This window comes from Piliocolobus tephrosceles, chromosome Y (genome assembly GCF_002776525.5).
Source record: "Piliocolobus tephrosceles isolate RC106 chromosome Y, ASM277652v3, whole genome shotgun sequence".
NCBI lineage: Eukaryota > Metazoa > Chordata > Mammalia > Primates > Cercopithecidae > Piliocolobus > Piliocolobus tephrosceles.
The window spans coordinates 19669928-19692782 of NC_045456.1; positions in this window are offsets into that span (position 1 = coordinate 19669928).

A 22855-nucleotide genomic window follows, 5' to 3' on the forward strand; every position below is an offset into this window, starting at 1 on the left:
TGCCTGGCTAATTTTTGTATTTTTTAGTAGAGATGGGGTTTCACCATGTTGGTCAGGCTGGTCTCGAACTCCTGACTTCAGGTGATCCACCTGCCTCGGCCTCCCAAAATGCTGAGATTACAGGCATAAGTCACCACACCTGGCCCATATTGCACTTTTGTTTGTGTTTTTCCAGGTGATCTTCCTGTAATAAAGGTATTACCCATATCTACCAGTCACATTTTTTCCAACAGCCTTTTCAAACCAAGTTCCTCTTGAATTTTATTTTCTTTGTATATTTTAGATACATTATGGCCATAATTACCTAACAAGCTTAAGAAATCTCTTCTGTTTCACCAATTAAATTAGATCGGGGCTTATTACGGTCATGAAGGAAGATATTTAGAATCAATATCTTCAAACAAAAACCTATCAGCTACACTTCACAGTTAATTCTGTTTCCTTAGGATTTTAACGACTGAAAAGAGAAACTCATCCAAAAATTCCACATTCCTGGCTTGCCTTAGCAAGGTGCATGCCCAGGCTTACAGAGATCCAAGAAATGTCCAAAAGAGCTTGCCTCTGTTTTACATTGGACTATATCAGAGTAAAGTCATGCACTCTGAATTGGCTTTGCTTTCAAACCAGGCATAGGAAACCAGCCAAGGCATATGACCATCACCCAAGATTATATTTATTCATTTCTTAGCCTGACTGTATTGCTTTTCTTTCCTTCTCAATCCTTTTAATTTTCCTCTTGTTGATTTTTTTTTTTTTTTTTTTTTTTTTGTGGAAAAAGGTAAAGTTCTCTGTAAACAATCATCTGATCCAATTCTGCTTTGTTTTTATTTTTAAAAGTACAGCTTACTGTAATTTTGTTGTTCATCTTGAACACAGAATTTTTTAAATATACTGTTACTTATACATGTATCTGGTAGTAATCAATAGCACTATTTAGCAGGTTTTAAAGTAAATATAACTGGTAGAATTTTGTTGTGCCACCCCGCACTTGGATTACTTCCAATCGTTTACTATTACAGACAGTGCTACACTGACTTTCCTTTTATATAGAACTTTATGTAAACATTCAAAAGCCTTAAGGTACAGGCATAGAAAATTCACTAGATATTGCTCAATTATTCCCCAATGGGTCATGCGAATTTTTGCTTCTCTCAGCAATGTAAGAGAGAGAATTTTCTTCAAATCTTAACCAGCACTTTATAGTTCATGCAACACAGAGGTTTTTCATCCTTCATTTGGATATTTTCTAGGTGGCATTTGTGTGTGTGCTCCTCCTGCATACAACATATTTCTGAGGAATTTGAATTCAACTTGTCAACCTTTGCTTTTGAGTAGGTGAATACAATACATATGAACACACACATACATGCAAACACATACCACATGCAAACACACAGACACACACACATACAGCCATGTGCTAATTATTCATTATTTGAATAACTTCTTTTTTTTTTTTTAGCCTTTTTTTTTTTTTTTTTTTTGAGACAGAGTCTCGCTCTGTCACCCAGGCTGGAGTGCAGCAGCCGGATCTCAGCTCACTATAAGCTCTGCCTCCCGGGTTTACGCCATTCTCCTGCCTCAGCCTCCCAAGTAGCTGGGACTACAGGCACCCGCCACCTCGCCCGGCTAGTTTTTTGTATTTTTTTAGTAGAGACGGGGTTTCACCGTGTTAGCCAGGATGGTCTCGATCTTCTGACCTCGTGATCCGCCCGTCTCGGCCTCCCAAAGTGCCGGGATTACAGGCTTGAGCCACTGCGCCCGGCCACTTTGAATAATTTCTAACAATTATTTTTATTTTGTGATTTTACTCTCTTTTTGCTTCTCCTTTTCTTCCTACTACTCTTCTTTCTTTTGGATTAATTTTTTGTTTTTGCTTTTTTTCTTGCTTGCTTCTTTGAAATCTATATGTTTTATTTTTATTCTTTTGGCAGTTACCATTACATTTTATTGTAAATATTGAATGGATATTATTTTAATATCATGTAAATGAATTATTTCTAGGATACTCTTGACTATTATGGATCTCTTATGATAACTAACGAATGATGGAGCTCTCCATTGTTCTTACAACTCAAAAGGTGGCCCATTCTGTATTTGAAACTTTATTAAATTCTAAGGTATATTTTATAAACTTACAGACATGTCATTGTTTCTCATATTCTTCTCTCCATATGGAGAATTCCACAGTTATATGAAATTACAGAAATTTATCTTTTCTGTAAGTTATATATTCAAATAATTTAGTCTTTTAATAAAGGTCATGTTAGGTTCCTATATATACATATATTATATATATACATAAATGAATCTTTATTTTGTCTTAATCTACAGTTTCACCACATAATCTCTACATGTGAATTTACCGATTTGAAAACTGCTGAATACTTTTAAAAATTGACATATAATAATTGTACATGTTTCTGGGCCACACGGTGATGTTTTGAGTCTTAGTCTAGAATAATTAGCAAATCCATCACCTCAAACTTTATTGATTGTTCTTTGTGTTGCAAACATCCTTCTAACTATTTGGAATTACATAATATATGATTGTTAACTACAGTCACCCTGCCGTGGTACAGAACACAAGAACTTAGTCCTCCTATCTGGTTGTAGTTTTGTATTCTTCAACAAAGCTCTCCCAATTCCCTTTGTCCCGCTAACATTCCCGGCCTCACTATCCTCTCTTCTACTTTCCGCTTCTATTAGAGCGACTCTTTTTCGCTTCCACATATGAGTGCGAACACGCAGTGCTTAAACTTTTGTTTCTGACTCATTTCACTTTTAATCTGAATTTTGGACCTTTCTTCAATTCTAGAAGATTATCAGTAATTATCTTTCAGAACATTGCCTTGTGACATTCATTTCATTGTTTTGGAAGTTTCAAATATTTATATAGATCATGGAAACTCAATCTCTTCACCATTTCTTGAATTCACTGTTTCATATTTTAACTTCTGGGTCTTTTTTGTGGTATCCTTTGATTCTCTTTCTTAGGAATATCTTCTAATTCACTATTTCTTGCTTCAGTTATATCTGATGTAGAATTTGTTTTGAATATATATATGGTTGTATATAAATGACTGCATTTTTACTTCACAAGAGTTTCCATAACCATCAGTTCTGCTTAATTTAATGAAGTTTTGATTTCATATATATATTTTTAGTGGATAACACTTCTCTATTATTATTATTATTTTGTCTTTATTTTTTTGAGATGGAGTCTCGCTCTGTCACCCAGGCTGGAGTGCAGTGGTGCAATCTCAGCTCACTGCAACCTTCACTTCCCAGGTTCAAGCAATTCTCGTGCCTCAGCCTCCCGAGTACCTGGGATTACAGGCATCTGCCACCACACCCAACTAATTTTTGCACTTTTAGTAGAGACAGGGTTTCACTGTGTTGGCCAGGCTGGCCTCGAACTCCTGACCTCAGGTGATCTGCCTGCCTCCGCCTCCCAAAATGCTGTTCTTTGTTATTTTGACTATCATAAATATACTTAAGGGCTTCTTCAATATTTTTAATAAGAAGATACCTTTTCCTTGAGTTATTTTGGGTCTTAACACTGATTTTTGATGCTATCTTCCCTAGAATTATATTTATTTATAGATTTTGCATTTTTTATTCACTGTTTTGTGTTGATGGGGAGTATAAAAACAGCTAAATGAGAGATTATTAAACTGAAATGGTTCTGATGCACTGGGTTCTATGGAAGCAAACCAAAAGCTTTCATCCTTCATTTGGAAATTTTCTAGGTCAGATGTGGATTTAGATGTTTCTTTTCATAATTTGTCAGATGTAGATTTATATATTTGTTATAATTGTTCATTTCCTCTAAGTGGCTAATTTATAGGAAAACAAAACTTTAGCTCAGTCAGTCATAAATGGCCAACTGAGCACTGGTTATATTGTCTCGAACTTTCTACAGAGATAGTCCAAATAAGGTCACTGCTTCAGCTTTAACCAGTCACATTTTTGTTAATGCTCTGCTCCTGCCTTCATCCTATAAAAGCCTCTTTCATCCTCCTTCAGCTGAGCCCCAAACCACTTCCCATGTGAAGTTGCCAGAGTGATGAATCCCTGTAAAAAACTCAAATAAACGTTTAAAATATGAATGAGCCAAGGTGCGTCTCCGAACAGTTTGGATGCGGTTTGAGATTGCTTTTTTTTAATTGGTTGACTTGCTTTCTGTCTCTCTGAGACTTTGTATTCCCCATCTCCATGCTTGCCTAATGTGGTTGCCCCTGCCCACCCGCTCCAGGTGGAAAAACAGGTCTTTTTTTGTAATTTTTATTTTAGTTTCAGGGGTTCATGTGCAGGTTTCTTAGACAGGTAAATTGCGTGTCATAGGGGCTTGGTGTACAGATTATTTCATGACCCAGGTAATAAGTACAGTACTCAATAGGCAGTTTTTTATCCTTACCCTCTTCCCTCCCTCCACCCTCAAGTAGTCCCCAGCATCTGTTGTCCCCCTCTTTTTTTCCATATGTACTCAATGTTTAGCTCCCACTTATAAGTGGGAACATGTAGTATTTGGTTTTCTGTTCCTGCATTAGTTCTCTTAGGATAATGGCCTCCAGCTCCATCCACGGTGCTGCGAAGGACACGATAGCAAAGACATGGAATCAACCTAGATGCCCATCAAAGGTGGATTGGATAAAGAAAATGTGGTGCACATACACCATGGAATACTACACAGCCATAAAAAAGAGTGAAAACTACATCTGTAATGACATCGCAGTTGCAATGTCTCACTTTCAGCCTTCCACACAGCACACTTTTCTTTGAGTCCTCATTGTGAAGCCGGTCTTTTATTGTCCTCTCTCTGCAGCATCACGTCATGCTTAAAATTGTAGCACCCGTGCAGCTCAAAAAAAAAAGGGTTTGCCTCCTTTTTCAAAATTATTATTTTTGAGGTGAAACTCAGTCATAAAATTAAATATTTTAAAGTGTATAGTTCAGTGACATTTAGAACATTCACAATGTTGCACAATCACCTCTGTCTAGTTCCAAAATATTTTTATCACCCCAAAAGAAAACCCTGAGCCCATTAAGTAGCCACTTCCCAATAACCCCTCCCTCAGCCCCTGTACACTATATTATAATAATATAGTATAATATAATATAAATTTGACTATATTGTTTACTGCTGATATTTTGACAGGCAATTATCCAGGCAACCACCAAACCTCTTTCTGACTGTATGAATTGACCTATTCTGGAGAGTTTTTATAAGAGGAATCATGTAATATCTGACCTTTTCTGTCTAGCTTCCTTCACTTACAATGAAACAATGTTTTCAAGCTATTTTCACATCAAACCCTTTTTTGATTTTTTTGCCCCCTTTCTCAAGGTTGTGAGAACCGTTTTCATCATGGATATTGGTTTTACACTGCATCCCGGCTTTTTTCCCTATTTGTCCTGAAAGACGTTTAGAACTTAGCCACGACATCAACAGACCTCTAGCCCCCTCTACCTGTCTTCTGATCCAAAGTCAAGAAAGCCCAGGGCATCCAACCAACTCTCTAATATGCCCTTCTTCCTTTCTTTTCTTTTCTTTTCTTTTTTTTTTTTTTTTTTTTTTTTTTGAGTATATTTTTTCTATTCTGGCTAAGTCTTCTTAATGGAATCTTCTACATTTTATTAGTCTTGCTTTGTGTCTTGTGTGGTGGTAGGGAGTAAGTCAGTGCTTATACTGCTGTGCCGTCTTGTTCAGAATACTCTCTTATATATCATTATTAGCATTAAAATCAGCCAGAGGGCCAGGTGCAGTGGTTCACGCTTGTAATCCCAGCACTTTAGGAGGCAGAGGCTAGAGAATTGCTTGAAGCCAGGAGTTCGAGACCAGCCTGGACTACAAAATGAGATCCCATCGCTACAAAAATAATTACTATTATTTTATATATATATATTTATTTAAAAAATTAACTGGCATGGTTGTGTGAACCTATAGTCCTAGCTACTTGGGAGGTTGAAGTGGGAGGATTGCTTGAGCCTGGAAGTTTGAGGGTACAGTGAGCTATCATGACACTGCACTCCAGCCTGAGCAACAGAGAGAGACCCTGACTCAAAAAAAAAAGAAAAAGTAGCAAGATGTCGCCTAATAGAACAGCTAAAATACACTGTTCATCTGTAAAAGCCAAAAGTATAGATGTCCATCTCTGCATCTCTTGTATATAGTGCAGATCTAGTACATGCAAACATCAACAAGATCAACAAGAACTGCTCACAAACAAACAAACACATTTCAAGCAAACAATTCAAAAAATCTCCGAGAGACATAAAGAATTGCAGAGGACATTATTCCATGTTACAAAATTCTATGCTCTTCTGCACTCCAAAATCCTTTTATCCTTCTTCGCTTTTTCTCTTTTGTGCATTTATCACCTTCTAGCATATGGCAGTCAATCATTTAATATATCTACTTTTATTATTTCTTACGAAATTCAGAAGTTAATGTTGAGTGATGAGATTTTTGTCTTTTTACTTTATTCTTTTATTTTTAGTGCCTGTATAATTGCCTGTCAAAATATTAACATTTAACAATATAGTCAAATTTATACTATATTATACTATATTATTATAATATGGTATACATAGCATATACTAATAATATATTATAGTATATATAATATATATTACATATACTATCATATTATATATATGCTATATAACATATAGTATATATATTATATAGTGTGTATATATATCTCTAGCCTCTGCCTCCCAAAGTGCTGGGATTACAAGCATGATCATATTATTACTAAATAATAATATATTATATAGTAAATGCTATATATACTGTATGGCATATATAGCATAATATATAATACTATATATTATAATATAGCATATCATTTTTGTGAAGACAGGGTTTTGCCATAGTATGGTATATATAGCATATACTATAATAATATAGTACAGTATATGCTATATATACTATATATTATGTTATATTATACTATATATTATTATATATTATAATATACAATATATTATATATTATATTATCAAATATATATATAAAATAATAGTAATTATTATATTATTACTATTATATAATAGTTATATATAATATTATTATAATATAGTATATAGTATGCATTATACTAATGATGTGTGATGAGATTTTTGTCTTTCTAGTTTATTCTTTTACCTTTAGTACGTAGATAATTGCCTGTCAAGATATCAGCTTTTAACAATATAGTTGAATTTACATTGTATTATATTATACTATATTATTATATATGGTGTTATGTTGTATTATGCTATTGTGCTGTATTACATTTGACTATAATATACTTGTATTATTACAGTCTCTTATATTTTACTCAAACTTACCTATTTTTCATCACTCTGCCCTCATCACCTACATTTAAGGGTTCAGATACGTATCTGCATCTCCCACTTTTGTCCATCTTCCTTTTCATAAAGTTTTCAAGAACTTCTTAGTTTTTAACTTACAAAGTCATTTGTGACACATATATTGCTTAATTTTATTATAATGCTTTCAGTTAAAAGATTAATTAAGTTTCTGGCTGTGTACCAGAAAGTAAAACTCAAAGTCTCTTAAGTGGTTATCGAAGACAAGTGATGCCGATTATAGTTAACTGCCCCCATAACCTGCTGACGTGGCCAGGCCATAGCAACCAGGTAAGAGCCACAATTCACAAGTGACCTGTCGGCCTCACTGATCAGAGAAGCTAAATAAGAAGAAAGTGTGTCTGACCTTCCTCCAGTCTCAAGTTGAGCAGGTCACTGGGTTCAGATATTATAACTCATTATTCCTCTCCATAAAATGCTTTCCTTCCTCCTGCGAAATGACCACTGGGCTTCCACCATGACAATTAGGAGCTCAGGAAGGCTGATAAATACAATCAAATGAACAGAATGGCCTTATGCTCAAATGCCTGCAGCCTCAGTTTACACACAGCACATAGTAAGAAGTCTCCCAGCCAGTTTAGTCTTCTTCATGTTGGGGATTTTCATAAATCAGAATGCCAAGATGAGACGTGACTTCTCAGATGGACAAGTGAAAACTCTTACTTCTCATCATAGGCCAAAGCGCAGAAATTTGAAATGTGAGACCATGGGGGCAGGAAATAATTCATCAACTAATTTTTCAGTGTAGACAAAATGGGTAGATTTGGGGAAAAGGGATGCCTGCTTAAAAAACGTGCATCCACAATAAAGAGAAAAATATGGTCTATAACTTTTAAGACACTGATTTATACTCCACTTGGGTACGAGAACACTGTAGGGTTAAACCTCTCTTATTCATGTTGGATTTAAAAGCACATTATTTGTAAACAGACTTCCAGAATTTAATCTGGAAGTGGTCACTTCATCACTGGGGGCACTGAATTCATTTTCTTTCCGTATATTCAAATATGCTGAACCTCAGAAAACAGCTAAAGCAGTGATTCTCATTTATATTGGAGATTACGCCACAAGGGAACAGGGCAATATCTAAAGACACTTTTGGTTGTTACAACTTGGAGGCTGCTACTGGCATCTAGTGGATAAGCGCCAGAGATGCTGAAAAACACTCTTCACAGGACGGCCCCTACAGGGAAGCAGTATGCCTCCCAAAATTCAATAGTGCCAAGGTTGAGAAAACCTGATTTAAATGTTCCCGGGAAGCAGTTCACTAGCTTTGCATATAAGATATCAAAGGAACAACTTCATTTTCTCCATAATTAATTAATGATAGGTTTATAGCCATCTCATGTCAATATCCACCCTCTAGTTTATATTCCTAATGCTTAATTCTACTTTCCTTCATATTATTTTTATTGTTTTGGATTGCATATAGCTATCACTTTATATGTTTCCTGTATCATCCTTGATCTTTCTTCTTATATTTGTAGGTTTGAAGCTCATCAAATCCATATTTGTAACACCTTTCATGGTCTTCACATTTCATGTAAAGAAATTTCCTCACCTTTAATTTCCAACATCATTGTGTTTTTTGCTGACTGCTCCAGTTCAAACTCCCACGACTTGGCTGCGGGTCTCACACGACAGAGTTTATGAAGAAATCTATTCCTGGAATGTAGATACTTATATTTTTTGAATCATCAAACTGGAATAAATATGCAGGTATGAAGCAGACAAGATCAAAGGAACACAAGAATTGCTGCTTGAAGGCTGTCACTGTTCCTCCCTTCAACACTGCTGGTGTTCCCGCCAAGTTTAAATTCACCAGGGTCCAAGAACTAAATAATAAACTTACATGCTGGTAGCCAATTTTCACCCGCAGTCTACAAATACACTCTGAAATATGGGATGAAGGGTAATGTGTCCACCTCTGTGGCTCATCTTTTGATAAGCAGCTCTTTTGAATTAAGGCCTTATCATGTTGACACAGGACAGACATGTCCTGAAATACGTAGAAGGAATTCATAACTGAGCTACTGGGAAAATCCATCCCTACTTTGGCTCAGATGAGATCAGTAGCAAACTTCCTTTATAGACTGAGCTCAAAAATTCAGGATGATATACAAAACCATAGGCAGAAGAATCGTCAGTTTGCAGTGCCTCACTCACGGTTCTTACTAACCCATCATATTAAAGCAGATATATTCTCTCCTGAAAATGTAGATTGCAACACAGGCAGCGTGTGGCTACCTCCAATCAGCAGGGGGTACTTCAAGCACAGGCAGGGATCCCTATTGTCTGTTGCAGACATATTTTTACACTTGATTATACTCCACAGAAGACCAATTTATACATCCCGGCCTCACTATTCATGGATTTCATTGTGAATTCATAGAATGTTTTGCTTAGGAAAGCCCTCAGAATCACAATGTACATAGAAGAGTATTCTGGGTTAAAGGACCTGCCCGCAATCCTTCCCCAGGTAATAACAGCGTCTGGATGTGCAATCTTCGGATTCTATTGGAACACAATGCTGTTTCTTCTCCACTCCTGTCTCCGAAGATGTAAACTCCCTGATAACACAGTTCAGAACATAAATGTAGGTGTATTTCATTGTAGTTACCACAGAATTAGGTATTTGTCAGCTGCACAATAAATACTTGTCAGACTAGAATCAAGGGTAAGAGTCAGCTTCAGACGTTCTGCAGTTCTGCAGAGGGGCAATGCATTCACTCTCATGCTGTCTGCATCATGCACCGATTCAAGACCAGGATTCTTGTCTTTACACAGATCTATGACCAGATGCTTTGAGGAAGCAACTAAAGGCAACCCAATGTCTAGGCGGCACTCCTGCTGAAGAAGCCAGGTTGAGCCCGGACTCATCACTCAGAACAGAACAGCAGCAGGAAGAGATACTAGCATCTTCCACAGTTGAGAATTTTCCCACCAAGAATGTCTTAGTTCATTCCAGCTGCTATCGCAAAACAGCACAGATTGAGCTGCTTCTAAACAACAGACATTTATTGCTTGCAGTTCTGGAAGCTGGAAGTTCAAGCTCAAGGCGTGGCAGATTCAGTGTCTGGGGAGGATTTGCTTCTTGATTTAGATGACGTTTTCTGGCTGTGTTCTCACACGCTGAAAACAAAGAACTGTGTTCTCTTTTCCTCCTCAAGGAGCACTGTGCTATCATATATATGATAGGCTTTTGTTTATGGTTCTTGACTCATAGCTCCCATAGCCTATGTTATAATGTTGGGACGCTTTAAGTCTCAGAAGACAGAATCTCTCTCCCTGAACTTCTCCTGCCTTACTTTCACCAACCCAAGGCAGGACACTATTTTTACCTTGGGTTTCTTTTCTTTACTTTTCTTTCTTTTTTCTTTTTCTTTTTTTTTTTTTTTCCTTTTGAGACACAGTCTCATTCTGTAGCCCAGGCTGGAATACATTGGCACAATCATGGCTCACTGCAGCCTCCACCTCCTGGGCTCAAGCAATCCTCCTACCTCAGCCTCCCAAGTAGTTGGGACTACAGGCATACACCACCATTCCCAGCTAATTTTTGTAATTTTTGTAGAGACAGGGTTTTGCCGTCTTGCTCAGGCTGGTCTCAAACTCAAGGCTAAAGTGATCTGCTCACCTCCGTCTCCCAAAATGCTGGGATGAAGGGCATGAGATGCAGCATGAGGCTCTTCTCTGGATTTCTGATTGTGGGTCAAAAGACTCTCATTTCAGAAGGGGTCCTGCCGCACACCCGAGAGGAGGGAATGCTGTAGAGACACGGCAAGAAGAACTGGAACAGACAGACGTTGCTGGGTTCCCCCACTCAGTCTATTAGTGTCAAATCATAACCCTTTTGTCCAATCACATTCCTACATGGTTGTCAATCATGCCTAACCAATGAAGTCCCCATAAAAACCCAAAAAGACTGAGTTTGGAGAGCTTCTGGATAGCTGAACACATGGAGTTTCCAGGAGGGCGGTGCAACCCAGGAGGGCATGGAAGCTCCGTGCCCCTTCCCCCATATCTTCCTCTATGCATCTCTTCACCTGTGTCGCTGGTAATATCCTTTATAATAAACTGGTATACTTGCTTTTTAGAGTTCTGTGAGATACTCCAGCAAATCAAACCAATCTACATAGGGAGTCATGGGAATCCAACTTGAAGCTGGCCAGTCAGAAGTTCTGATGGCCCAGACTTGTGACTCCTGGGAAGAGGGTGCAGTCTTGTGGGACTGAGCCCTCAGTCTGTGGGATCTGACGCTGTCACCATGTAGAGAGCATCAGAACTGAATTGGAAGACACCCAGCTGGCATATGCTGCACAGTGGCTTGCTTGCTTGCTTGCTTGCTTGGGGTGTGGGAAGAAGCTCCCACACATTTGGTCACAGACATCTTCTGTGTTGATTGTTGTGGTGTGAGAGCAGAGGAAAAACAATTTGTATTTGTGTGGTGAGGTGGGGGCGGTTTCCACTCATGGGAACTAATCTCATTAATGAGTGCCCCACCCTCATGATCCAATCACCTCCCAAAGACCCCACCTCCTAATACTAATACACTGGGGATTAGGTATCACATATGCATCTTGGGGGAAAAGAAAAGTTCAGGCCATAGCAGAGTTTCCACTGCACTTCAAAAGCACAGCTCTGGTCCTTAAAAAATAAAACTGCATGTGAATTAAAAGAGAAAGCAAATACTCAAACTTTCCAGGGAGCAATGAATCACTAAGCGAAGGGTATTTTATTGCATTTCCTGCAACAGAGAGAAGAGTGGCTTATATGAGTGATTGTTAAAATATGGTTAAAGACTAAGAATTTTGCAGAATTTAGGGAAGTAAGAACCCTTATAAAATATTTCTTTGTTTTAAAAGAAATATGCATCAAACCTGCACAAGTACCCATGAATCTAAAACAAAAGTTAACAAAAAAGAAATCTGGTCCGGGTGCGGTGGCTCATGCCTGTAATCCCAGCACTTTGGGAGGCCGAGGTAGGCGGATCACCTGAGGTCGGGAGTTCGAGACCAGCCTGACCAACATGGAGAAACCCTGTCTCTACTAAAAATACAAAATTAGCCAGGCATGGTGGCGCATGCCTGTAATCCCAACTACTCGGGAGGCTGACGCAGGAGAATCGCTTGAACCCAGGAGGTGGAGGTTGTGGTGAGCTGAGATCAAGCCATTGCACTCCAGCCAGGGCAACAAGAGCGAAACTCTGTCTCAAAAAAAAAAAAAAAAAAAGAAAAAAGAAAAAAAAAGAAATCTGAATTTGATATCAAAGAACAAACAAATTGGATATTAAGTTATACGGGCTTGTCTGAGAACAGAGTAGCAAACATGGGCTTCAGTATTTGGGAATGCCAGAATAGTCACATTGGAGTTCACAGCTTCAAAGTTAATAAAAATGGTGTCAGACTGTTTTATATAGAGAATGTTATGTGTCAAATTATTGTCCCAAAAATGATATGCTGAAGTCCTATCCCCTAGCACCTCAGAATGTGACCTCCTTTGGAAATAGGGTCTTTGCGAATGTAATTAGTTCAGATTTGGTCATACTAGAGTCAGGTGGGCCCCTAATTCACTATTCCTGATGTCCTTATAAGAAGAGACACAGGGGAAGTCCATATAAAGATGGAGGCAGAGATGGGACTGAGGCAGCCACAAGCCAAGCAATGCCAAAGACTAATGACCACCAGTATCTGCCCAGAAGAGGCAAGAAAGGATTCTCTGCAAAGTTTTGAACAGAGAGGATATGCCTGGTAGACATGCTGATTTCAGATGTCTAGTGTCCAGAAGTGTGGGACAGACTGGGTATCTTCTAATAAATTGTCATAAATATATTATAATAAACAAACAATATTATTATTATGAGACACCCTGTTAATAGAAGTGTTCATTATTAACAGGCACTGATACAATGAACTATCTAATTTATTATATAACAATTTATTATTACATAACCAGAACTTAACACAAATATAATACATTTATAATACATACAATAATTTATCAAAGTAATAAATTATTATATGCCTGATAATAAATAAGACAGCAGGCATGGATGGAATGAACTAATTTATTATGTAATAATGTATTATTAAATAATAATAATTTATTTTAAGACAAATATAATAAATATAATATTGATTATAATAATTTATTACATTAATAAGCTATTATAGACTGATAATACTAAGTAAATTATTATTATGAGAAAGCAAGCATTGATGCAATGAACTGATTTATTGTATAATTTATTATAAATTTGTATCTTTATTATATGATAGTTTATTATTATATATTAATTATTTAAAGACAAATATAATGAATGTCATATTAATAATAAATTATTATTATAGACATATAATAAATAAGTAATAATTATTATTATAGGACAGCAGGCTTTGATGCAATGAACTATTAATATCTAATTTATATATAATAACTTATTATATAATAATTTATTTTAAGACACCTATAATATTTATTATAATAATTTATTATATTAATACTAAGTGATTATTATAGACAGATATTACTAAGTAAATTATTATTATAAGAAGCAGCCATTGATGCAATGAACTAATTTATTAGATAAGAATTTACTATCATAAATATATGAATTTATCATATAACTTATTATTATATAATAATAATTTATTTTATGACAAATGTTATAATAAACATTATATTAATAATAAATTATTACTTTGGACATATAGTAACAAATAAATTATTATTATAAGAGCAGGCATTAATGCAATGAACTGATTTATTATTATATAATTATTTTAAGACTTAAAGACTTACTTAAAGTAATTATTATATAATTACTTATAATTACTTTAATTACTTAGTAATTATATAATAATTAATAATAATTATTAAGTAATTACTTAATTTTTAAATTGGAGAGTGAGCATAAATTTGTGATGATTGTGGAATTCAAGGAATTGGGACAAGGTGAAGCAGATACTCAGCTTCTCCCTTCAGCTCTCCTTCTCTACATGAAAGCTAGAAGCATTTCACACCTATGCTTATGCCACGAAATAAATATCTGGCCATGTCCTCCGGAGATGCAAGTATTAATTACTTAAGTAATTAACTAAGTAATTACTTAAGTAATTACTTAAAGTAATTATATTATAGAATTACTTTAATACTTATAACATTTATTATTTAATACTTATAACATTTATTATATACACATATAATATTTATTATATACACATAACATTTATTATATATATAATAAATGTAATATTTATTATAACATTTATTGTTATTATAATAAATTATAAACAGATAATAAATTATTGTAAGACAGCAGATACTGATGCAATCAACTGTCTAATTTATTATACAATAATAATTTTTTATAGACACCCAGTCTATGGTACTGTGTTATAGCAGCTGTAGAAAGCTAACACAGAGGATGAACGTGAAAAGGATATTGTGTCAACAGATTCAGTTGACTGTAATTTGAATTTCAGAAGCCTAAGTTGTTATCTGGTCCCTATTTGGCTACCCAGATTTTCTGCATCCTGTAGTCTAGGAATAACATCTTTCTTCTTGGTCAAGCCTGGACTTGCTTCGCTGTATAGATCTTACATGTCCAGCAAGGTGTCTTTTTCCCACTTGCATTCCACCAAATAAGTCAGGAACTCTGATAAACAGCCATAGATTCTTTAGCATTTCGTTGATGCTGATAAAAATGCCACTTCTCCATGACTTTTCTCTTTAGTATCTCAATCAGACTCTAGAGAGCCTACAATTACTGTTGTAAAAGTTATTCCCTGCATTTTAGCCTCACAATTCAAAGTGGCATCTTTGATTAAAGCATCCCATCGCCATCTAAAGCTATCAAATGGTACTTCAGAACAGTTACTTGAATTTTATGTCTGTTTCAACTGAATCCATCCTCTTTCAACTTGTAATCAGGCATAGGCTTGGCTGGGGGAAAGGTCACCTTAATGCCCACAATTACGTTGCTGAATGGAAAGCCCAATAATACTTGCATCTCCGGAGGACATGGCCAGATATTTATTTCGTGGCATAAGCATAGGTGTGAAATGCTTCTAGCTTTCATGTAGAGAAGGAGAGCTGAAGGGAGAAGCTGAATATCTGCTTCACCTTGTCCCAATTCCTTGAATTCCACAATCATCACAAATTTATGCTCACTCTCCAATTTAAAAACACTTTTTTTTCTCCATATGCTAAGCAATGGGTGTTGGACTCATTTCCTAGGGTGAAAGCATAGGGCCAAATGAAGCTGTATATTCCCCAGGAGCAGTCAGGAAAGAAAAGACTCGGAAGTGTTGTTAGGGGTTGAACTGGGTTTCCCAGAAATCTATGTTCCAGGTCTAATGTCACGGGATCTTTGGGGTGTTGCTTCACCAGCCAGAAATCTCTGTGGCCAACGATGCCGTCTGCCTGAGATGCTCACACCCACTGGCCTCATTCCGCCCACTCGGCCCAGCAGGCTGTGCTCAGTTGGCGCTACCAGCCTGGATCCCACACCTGCCAAGGACAAGCCAGGAGCAGAGTGGCAAGGGATGTGTGGGTGAGCAAGCACGGGTTCTAGCCACTGCACACAGCTAGCCATGCCAGGGTGGGAAGGTCCAGGCGCCAGTACAGGTGCTGGCTCCATGCGAGGCTGCAGCTAGACCAGATGTACTGTACGAGGCTTCCACTGTGGGCACCCACATCTAGATGAGGATAAGGGGAACGTGGTGGTTCCCAGAAGCTTGGAGGTGCCAGGAACCACAGAGCCCCAAAGAAAATGTCACAGCCCTGGATCAGGGAACCCCTAGGTCTGGGCTCCCTGAAGAGCTGCAGTTCTCTCTTTCTCGTCACCCACAATGTGGCCAGCAGTGGGGCGTGTTTCAGTCCTGTTCGTGTTACAGCTCTTTCAGTCCCACTATTTGGCACATCCTGAGTTCCTGTCCTGCATCCAGGAAGAATGAGGTACATGAACATGAGCAAGGCAGAGAGGAACCTCACTGAGTGACAGAATGGCTCTCAGGTGACCCGAATGAGTAGCTCCTTTCCACAGGCAAGTTGTCCTGATGAGTGTCCAGCTCTCAGTGGAGAGGAGACTCACGGTGGGCAGCTCCTTCCCACATGCTAGTCTCTGTGTCTCTTCAAGTCTGGCTGAGTCTGGGGTTTTTGTGTGCTCAGAAGGGAGAAAGTGCATGCTGATTGGTCCATGGATGGCCATGGGTGGGCCCAGAAAAAGCACTCCACCTGGAACTCACTCCAGTCCACAGACTCTACCTGGAACGGACAGCCTGGACCCCATGCTTCAGGCTGTCTCTGGCTTGAAGGTGGGGCTTCACTGAGGACCCGCCCCTTTCCACCCAGGAGCCTGTCTCTGTCCGGCCACTATCAATCATGTTGTCCCTGGTGCCCAGGCAGTTCATGCCGAGGGACACCTGCAGGCCCACCCTGAGCCACCCTCAGCCCCTTCCTTGGCCTCCCTCTCATGCTCCTCAGTGCCCAAAGTTCAGAAGTGGCTGAAGCAGCATGGGGCTGGCATGTCAGCACTGCCCTGAGCATGCACACACCTGGCCGGGTTGTGACAGTGCCCAGGCTCAGCCTCAACTTTGCTCCAAAATCAGAGTGGATTTCAGGAGTGGGGAGAGGCCAAGCAGTGGCAGCAGGCACTTCTGAGCCTGCGAGGGTACAGGAGACGTCCTGGGCCTCTGAGAGTGCAAGGATGATTAGGTCCACAGCTGCAACTAGGCGGCTGCAGCTGCGCCCAGGAGGGTGGCTCTCCCACCCCACCAACTCGGAGGGAGGCAGGGCTCCCACTTGTTCCTGGCTTCTACCAGCTCAGTGGAGCATACAGCCCTGGCAGTGCCACCGCTGCTACAGTCAGCATCTTCATAGCGGCCGCTCCAGATGGGCCACCGCTGCCATCACTAACATGCAATAATTCAGAAAGTGACTTTATTTGAAATTAGAGTGATATGGTTTCACTCTGTGTCCCTGCCCATATCTCATGTTGAATTGTAATCCTCAGTGTTGGAAATAGGGCCTAGTGGGAAGTGATTGGATCATGGGGGCAGATTTCTCTTGAATGGCTTAGCACCAATCCCCCCGACATCGGTACTGTACAGTGAGTGAGTTCTCACGAGACCTGGTTATTTAGAAGTGTGTGGCACCTCCCTTATCTCTCTCTCTTTGTCCTGCTCATGCCGTGTGAGACGCCTGCTCTCACTTTTGCCTTCCTCCATAAATAAAAGCTCCCTGAGGCCTTGCCAGAATGAGATAATGCCATGCTTCCTGTACAGCCTGCAGAACCCTGAGACAATTAAACCTCTTTTCTGTTTAAATTACCCAGTCTCAAGTATTTCTTTATAGCAATGTGAGAATGGACTAATACATAGCGGCTTTGCAGATGTAGTCAAGTTAAAGTGAGTTTATACTGGATTAAAGTGGGCTGGCATTGAATGACTGGTGTCTTTATGAGAAAAGGAGAAATTGGATATAGAGACACTCAGTAAGTACACCATGCGATGATGGAGGTGGATATAGGAGAGATCCGGCCACAAGCCAACGAATGCCAAGAACCACTAGCCATCACCATAAATTGAGAGGGAGGCACAAAACAGTTTCTCCCTTCAAGCTTTCAAAAGGAACCAATCATGCTGTGACCTTGATCTTTAATTTCTGGCCTACAGAGCTGTGAGAGAAAGAAAGAATCTTGTTTAAACCACACTGTTTGAGGTCATTTGTTATGGCAGGTTCAGGAAACTCATAGAGCAGGGATTAGCTTTTCAAAATAGTAGCCATTGTCCAAATGTGACTATTGATCCCTTGAAATACAGATAGTGTGACTGAGAAACTAGAGTTTTAAATTTGATTTAATTTTATTTCATGGTAGAATAGTCACCTGTGACTGTTGGATGCCATATAGGACAGTCTAGTTTTAAAACAATTATTCAAGTTGGTTAGTAGTGTGTTCTCCCAAAGTCAGCAAATCATCTAGTGTTTGTAAATGCCCTTCACATCCATGGATGGTGAGCTATGAATAGCTGTTAACTGGAAATGCTGTAAACAAATATTTAATAATGTAGATTTATGTGGCTGAAAATAAAGTGTTCTTATTTCAAAATCACTGTTCACAGAAAACAAAACAAAGAAACAAATAAAACAATGATGTATGTACATGTGTTTAAAATATGAAACATTCTAAAGAGAAAATCATGGAAGCCTTTTTTCTCAGGTGCAGAGTATGGCAATGAAATGGATTGAAATGTCTTGCAGGTAAGAAGTTATAAATATGGGCTCCATAGATACAATAACAGACAGCCTAACATTCCTGCCTAACCTGAGTGTTATTAAGAATAAACAGAAAACACAAACATAAATACAAGGTCTTGTTTTAGTACATTCTGAGGATTGTGATATATACAACTTTGGGTATGTCTCTCCTTGAAATTACCACTCTAGACTTCTGGTGTTTACATTTCTTCCTTTCATAACTTCTTTCCCCCAAAATCCTCAAAAGTTAGCTAGCCCACTAGCCCTTTTGGAATTATTTCAGTTATTTCTAGAAGCAGTTTATAAAAAGCCCTTTCAAGTCTTTAAAATTAGCATGAGAAAACTTAAAGATCTTTGTAAGGCATAAGTAAGTAATTTAAAAAGTGCTTTCATCATGTGTCTAATAGTAAATGTTAACATAAGAACACCTTTGGATTTCTGATGTTTGGGTTCATGGTAACACAGAGCTCACATCAACACAGACCTGAAAATTAACCAACACAGCAGGCATTGATGCAATGAACTATCTAACTAAAACAAAATGGAATGTACAATTCTGGTAACAAATAAGAAGAAGAAGAAGATTTCTTTTTTGTAGTTTCATTTGTTCTGATTAGGTGTCTAACTCTTTTAACTTAATGGTAAAATAGGTCTACTTCACATGGTCTAGGGTCAGAGCTCCTTGGGGAAGCCATGTTGAACCTCATCTAAGTGTCTATTACTCTTTCAGCTGTTCAATTTGCAAATGGCTAATGAAATACTGTAGGAAAGGAGGGTTCGACTTTTCAAAATGGTTCAGATACGAGAAAGAAAGAAGTTTTATTGATACGTGTATAATAAAGGGGGAAAATGAAGACTCAGACACATTTGGGAAGGCAAAAATGTAGGTTCCTTCAGAAGAGACTCACACACACACACACACACACACACACACACACACACACGCCTTAAGAGGATAATTTATTTTTTATTTATTTCTATTTTTAATAGGAGTAAAGGCATGCAAATTTATTCAACGTGTATATATGGGAGTCCTCAGAAAAGGAGAATTTATTTACTTAATTATTGTGATAAATGGTTGGTTTCTTGAATAGAAAAAGATTTATAGTGGGTTTGTAGAGAGCCCTGAATTAGTACTACAGCAATTTATTCTATCATCAAACGTTTTCGGATAATGTATAAAGGGACTCATGGGCAACCTGGAGGCTTGTCTCCATTATCCTAACACAGCTAAAGAAGACAAACCCTAGGAAACTCAAGACACATTAAATTCCACAGCCAGTAGTTGATGGGCCTCAACTACAAGAACTGGCAAACTCTCATCGGCATGGAGAGAAAAGGCATTTGAAGACATATGTTGGGACAAACAGCCATCAATATTCCTGAAACCAGTCTGTGTGTGTTAAGTCACGTATGACACTTCAAATGTTATTCTCAGTCCACCCCCATTAAAAAGCGTGTTTGCTACCTCAAATCCAATAACAAAGGTAGAAAAATGAGAAAAAAAGAAAAGGGGGCCACATTTTTACAATAATGACACTGGTGATGACAGCCCTTTGAACTTCACATTTATGGACCGAATGCTTTAAAGTTAAAAAAACGTTTTTTAAAAAATTTCTTGTAAAAAAAGTTTTTAAAAAATTGTTAAATGTTTTTCTTAAAAAGGCATCTCCATTGAAAGTTTATTGTGAGTTCTACTAAAAAGTGGTGAAATTACTGTCTTTAATTTTTCTCAGAAAGATGTGTATATGTGTGTATGTGTGATTTTATAATATATTGATAACATGTTCATTTTCTTTGTAGACAAGCCTATTTTAAATAAATATATGTGTATATAAACACACACATATGCAGCTATATGTAAACAAATCCAAAGATATATAAATTAAATATATAGAAATATTCTTTGAATATTTCCTGTTTCTCCCCTGGTAAGAACTCATTTCCTCTGTCTCCCCTGAGCCCTAAAGGTAATACGATTTTTGTTCCTCCTATGTGCAGGACACACTTCGGGTTTCTTCCCTTTTAAGGACACACTTCTTGTTTCTCCCCTACGCAGAACACACTTTCTTTGTAGCCCCTGTGGGTAACACACTTGTGGTTTCTCCCCTATGCAGCACACACTTTCTCTTCCTCCCCCGTGCTGGACACACTTCCTGTTTATCCCCTGTGCAGGACACACTTCTTGTGTGTCTGTTGTGCAGGAAACACTTCCTCTTTCTTCCCTGAAGAGGCCACACTTCCTGTTCTTCCACTATTATGGACATACTTCCTGTTTCTCCCATGTGCCTGACACACTTCCTATTTCTCCCCCCTGCAGGACACACCCTAGCCTTATTCAATAAAGATCAGTTAAGTGGTTTCTCTAATAACACTTACGTGTGATCATTCACTAGTAAATTAAGGACTATTCTTTTTTCTTACTTTGAATTTGTTCTCAAGGAGTTAAATGGCTATTTCTATTTAGATATCTGAAATCCATTTATAAAGTATATTACCGACTCCACTAGAGAAAGCTGCATAGAGTGACTGAGTTTAGTAAACAAGGGTTTGAAAACTAATCATGTTTCTGCTGAAGGCCAACACAAGGGTAATAAACTTTCAAGCAGAAGGTCTATAACAGATTATCATGGAACCAATGAGCCATCATTTCGCCAGCCTCGGAGGTGAAGGCAATGTTTTCACCACTTATTTAAGCACCGGTTGGTCACTGATAGAAACCAGAAGCCAATTAGAATGACTCAGAGATGAAGTACATCAAAGCTATACTGCTTTCTTGACCGATTCTTCATTTTTATCATGTCCTTGGGTGAGTTCCACAAAGTATGAATCTCTTTTGGCTTCATAAGCAAACTCCAAATTCAAACAGAATTCAGAGCAATAGCACTACATGATATATGAAACCAACTAAACCACTTTGGTTAAAGTATAATGTCTCCATAACAGCATTTAACTACATTCACTCGGTAAACTCACCATAAAATACTGAACAATAAAGTCCAAAAGTAATCACTGCTTCTGTATTTTACTATAGACAAGTCAGTAATTCTATAAGATAAATTGATTGCAGGATAGGTAAAAGAAAAATTAAAAATAGAAAATATTCTTATCTTTCTTAGTCCATGGAAACTATTATTGTAAAATGCATCTAAACAGGATGACCCTTAAAATCTAGTAAGTACAGCCTTTATTTTGTTCTTCTTAGGGAAAAAAACACATCGAAGAAATCTATATTATTGACCCCTTAGAATAAACTGAAAGCAAATATTTATTATATTTTATTTATTTATTTACTTACTTACTTATTTTGAGATGGAATCTTGCTCTGTTGCCCAGGCTGGAGTACAGTAGCACAATCTCGGCTCACTGCAATCTCCACCTCCTGGGTTCAAGCAATTCTCTGCCTCAGCCTCCTGAGTAGCTGGTATTATAGGTGTCCACCACCACGCCTGGCTAATTATTTTGTATTTTTAGTAGAGATGGGGTTTCTCCATCTTGGCCAGGCTGGTCTTGAACTCCTGACCTCAGGTGATCCACTCACCTTGGCCTCCCAAAGTGCTGGGATTACAGGCGTGAGCCACCACACCCAGCCTTACTTGATTTTTAAAAGTAAATGTTGCGTTTTCAATGCTTTAGACGTTTTAAGACAACTGTAATGCGTAATGTAATTGAAGAACAAAAACTTGTAAAATCTTACGCTCTATGATGTAAGCTTACTGAACCAGGGATTTATCTTTTTCATTTTTGTGCTTCTTACAACATGTGCAACTGGCCCACTCCCTATGAAGCACTTACCTTACTAAATGATGTTAAAAAGAATTCAAATGCAGACAGCAAATTAATTTTAAAAATGCAAAGAGTACATTTTTAAAAAAACAAAAAGCAATGCTTAACCATGTAATATTTTAAATGATTCAAACAACATTTTAATTTTTATTAATTTAAGGACAAAGTTTTTCATCATTCAATCTGCTATACTGTTCTGGATGCGGACATACATATTTATATGCATATTTATATTTATATCCATATTTAAACTTTACATATAATATATACATGAGCATCCATACACAACCATGTACAAGTCTTTTCCTATAAGAGAGGTAAATGATGATTCATGAAGTTTTATCCAAAAATCACAACAACGTTTAACAAAAAAGGGAAACTTTGCTTAGTTGTTCAGACTGCAGGAAAAGAGGAGAATGAGACATTTAGGAAA